The 4,080-nt window shown below is 42.8% G+C and overlaps 1 pseudogene; it reads left to right on the plus strand.

The window, feature by feature from the left end:
* The first annotated feature begins 1,557 nt into the window (after positions 1 to 1,557).
* LOC102836130 lies at positions 1,558 to 2,132 on the plus strand (annotated as a pseudogene).
* The last annotated feature ends 1,948 nt before the right edge of the window (positions 2,133 to 4,080 follow it).

Raw genomic sequence — 4,080 nt, forward strand, 5'->3', positions numbered from 1 at the left:
TCATTTGTCTCAGATATTTTATGTTTTTTCTGGACATGTGCCGATATGGTCATCAGCTTTTGCTTCTTGGACATGTTTAATGTTTATCTGTGGCCCTATAATTAATTAAGTATATGTTTTGGTAATTTTTTATGTTTTCTGATTACCTCCAGGAAGGTGTGATCAGGATGTGGTCTTCCCTTTTCACTCTCCTTATTGCTTAACTCAGAGTAACTTTTTTGGCCTCTGTTGGGTCTGGGCCTCGGCGGCGGGCCATTTGGGCCTCAGGCGGGTGGTTTGAGCCTAGGGAGGGCGGTTTGGGCCTCTGGGGGCCTGGGCGTCAGCGACCGGGCTGCAGGAGGGTTGGGCTTCGGGTGGGTGGTTTGGGCCTATGGCGGCCTGGGTATCAGCAGCTGGGCATCAGGTGGCTTGGGCCTCAGCAGGCGGGTTGGGCAGATTGGGCCTCGGGGGGCCTGTGCCTCGGGGACCAGGCTGAGGGCGGGTTGGGCCTCAGGGGCTCTGGGCCTCAGCAACCTGGCTACGTGGCAGTCTCGGGTAGGTGATTTTGGCCTTGGTTGGGCCTGGGCCTTTGTGACCAGTCTGTGGGCAGGATGGGCCTCAGGGCAGGCCTTGGCCTCAGTGGGAGTGTCTGGGCCTTGGGAGGGCCTGGGCCTCAGTGGGCGGGCCTGTGCCTTGGGTGTTCCTGAGCCTCGGCAGGTTGGCAGAGGGCTGGTCTAGGTCGGGGCAGTAGAGGCCTGGGGTTAGTGGCTGTAAGGAGGAATTGTCCTTATCTGATGACGTAAAAAATGCCTCTCTCAGTCTCTCTGTACTGTGGGTACCCTGAATTTCCTGATATCCGTGCCGATATCCCTCTCTATTTGTTTAGCTTTGTTAGTTTATGCTTCCTTTTCTCTGGAAATGCAGCCTTCTAAGTGGGGTTGCTCTAGCCCTGCATTCCAAGGTCTGCAGGGGGCAGAGGCACTCGCCGACATGGGCACAGAAGCGGGAGCCGTGTGCAGGCAGGCAAAAGCTTAAAATGCCTGTAATTCCTCAGCAATTTGATCTTTTAAAAAAACGAGTTCAGAATGTTGAAATATAAGATCTTATATTTGTTCAAAGGCTGTCTGTCTGCTAGAAAGAGGTTTCCTATGTGCGATTCCACCCCTTTTCCCCGGAGCCTTACCTGAGCTGCCTGGTGTGGGAAGTGTCACCCTCTGCCTCACCAACCACAACTATTTTAAGGTCTATGTTTAATATTTCTAATAGTTATATGCCTATGGATGTGTTTCTAGTTTTCACTGTTATTAGTAGTTTGATTCTGCTTCTGGTATGACTGATGGTAATTTTTACTTGAATGCCAGCAGTTATATGTTTAAAAAGCTTAAGAGTAATTTGAGGCTTATAAGGATGTTGGCTTCCTGCAGAGAGGATTAACATTCTATTTGTCTGATAGACAAATAGAAGTTATTGTTGTTAGGTGCCATTGCATCAGTAACGACTCATAGTGACCCTATGCACAACAGAATGAAGCCCTGCCTGGTCTTGTACCAACCTCACAATCATTGCTATGTTTGAGCCATGCAAACATATGCGGTACCCCTCATCCAATCGGACTTGTGCCTAGAGGAAGTCATCCAGCAGGTGGAAGACACCCTGCAGTACCTACAGAAGGTCTCTGGCGACATCTTTAGCAGAATTTCTCAGCTTGTAGAACTGAGCCAGAACCAGCTGCAGGCAATTGGTGAGAGGGTCTCTTTGGCCCAGGCCAAGATTGAGAAGATCAAAGGCAGCAAGAAGGCCATCAAGGTGTTCTCTAGTGCTAAGTGCCCAGCCCCAGAGCACCTGAGGGAGTATGGCTCCATCTTCACTGGGGCCCAGGACCCTGGCTTCCAGGGACGCCCCTGGCACAGGATCCAGAACAAGAACTGACCCCTGGATGAGTGGATCCTGCAGGAGAAGCTGAAATACTTCCCTGTGTGTGTGAACACCAAGCCGGAGCCTGAAATGAGGCCGAGGAGGGCCTGGGGGGGTTCTTCCCAGCAATATCATTCAAGCCAGACCTAGAAGATGGTGTGCTAACAGCCCCCACCCCGCATCTGCCCCCCTCCAGTTCCTGCAGTGCTGGTCAGCCCATTGATGCTTATATTGATTAATTCCATAGCATTTTCTACAGATCACAAAATTTACACTCATAATTCCATCGGTTTTAGCAAAATAATTCCAACATGAGATACAAAATATTTACTTCTGATGATTTTAAAAGTAGCTCTAGAAAAACAATATCAGTACTATCTATCAATTATTGATTATTGCAAATGTTTGTTGGTGTTAAGTCCTATCAAGTCAGTTCTGACTCATAGCGACCCTGTATTGGGTTTCCAAGGAGAGGCTGGTGAATTTGATCCACCAAACTTGCAGTTCAAATCAACCTTAAAGTCCAGCACATTATCCCAAAGTGTCATACCAGGAGTCCTTGTGCAAATGTACCTGGTAATTATCTAAGGCTTTTATATGTATTGTCTTATTTATAAGAAAACTATGAGTTAGGTTACTATCATTATCAATATTTTTCTAATGGGAAATCTGAGATACATTATAATAATTATTTACTTAAATTTAAAAAAGTAGTCAATTCATAAGCACTTAGGTTTACTCCAACTAGTGAAATAAATGAAGTATTGGTACCTCATCACTTTCAGGTGAAGATTCTATTGTGAGTACAGAATTTTGAATATATATCTAAATAAAAGTATAACTTTGTTCATGCTTTTTATTGTAATATAAAAATATCATTAATGATAATTTATTGGAAGCTTATATTTGTGGCATTGTGCAAAGTGTTAAAACTAACTATAATTTGCTTGAATCTGCATAAAATATTTGGTCCATCTGACTTTCACTATTTTCTTTGACAATGGCTTGATATCACTTCATGTGCTGTTCTGGTGGTTAAAAACACATTTCACATCGATCGAGTAAAGAATATTTAATGAACTAAGCTCTGTGCATGTGAAATCCAACAGCAATATTAGAAATAGTGTTTATTTAATGGCCCAGAAACTGCATTTTAAATGCTAGTATAGGTTTATATGACAGTTCTATTAAATATAAAATAGTCCCATAACAGGGAAAGTCCTTTACATAGGCTTTTTATAAGATCTAAATAGCATACCCAGCCCTGCAACTACTCATGTGAGACATTTTTAGAACCTTATTTATGTTAAAGCCATAACAAACTAGCAACTAGAAAACTATAATGGGCACAAAAGGCTAATAAAAATGAGATTGTTGAAAATACTTCTTCATAGTAAGGAAGAATCCTGATTAAACAAAGTAAAGGTTTGGTATCTCTGGAAGCCTGCCACCCCAGTAAGCACAGACATTTACCACAGGTATTCCTTTTACTCATCGGTTTGCTTTCTTAGATAAAAATGAACTAGCCAATGAACTTTTAAACGGGTATTTACCCTATTTTTCATTCTAGAACCTATTGAACCAAAGGTGCTCTGAAACATCTTAGGATCATTCTTCTTCTTGTGCTGATTACTAACTAGTGATTCCTCTGAGAACTCAGACAAATGTGCAGAACCTGGTCAGAGGGGAGCAGAAAAGCCTATACATTTCCTGGCTCTGTGTGTCTGTGTATAGACACAAGTTAGTGTATTTGTGTAAACGTGTACATGTTTATTATTAGGTAAGGACTGGGAATCCTAGGGGGGCCCTAATCTCTTAAAACTTGGATCATTTCTTGACTGAATGTTTAGACAAATGGGCTAAGATGAACAGGTTAAATGCTCAGATTTATGGAGTAAAGACTGATATATCAGTGGTAGATATCAGCTAAATAGGTGAAAAAAAAAGTCAGGCCAAATTAATTTTTATTGCTACATCTTTCAGGATTCCAAAATGGTCTATGAGCAAAGAAAAAAATTGCCAGAGAAGAGTGGGCAGGTAAAGTGTGAGATGCTACTTGAATTACATGAAACCAGTGCTTGTTTGTTAAGATATGAGTACAAAAGAATGGAAAATGAATACCTGCAATTTCTGAGTTGGTTGTTGTTGTTGTCAGGTGCCATCGAGTCGGAACCGACTCATAGCGAC

This window comes from Chrysochloris asiatica, unplaced genomic scaffold (assembly GCF_000296735.1).
Source record: "Chrysochloris asiatica unplaced genomic scaffold, ChrAsi1.0 scaffold00013, whole genome shotgun sequence".
Classification (NCBI taxonomy): Eukaryota; Metazoa; Chordata; class Mammalia; order Afrosoricida; family Chrysochloridae; genus Chrysochloris; species Chrysochloris asiatica.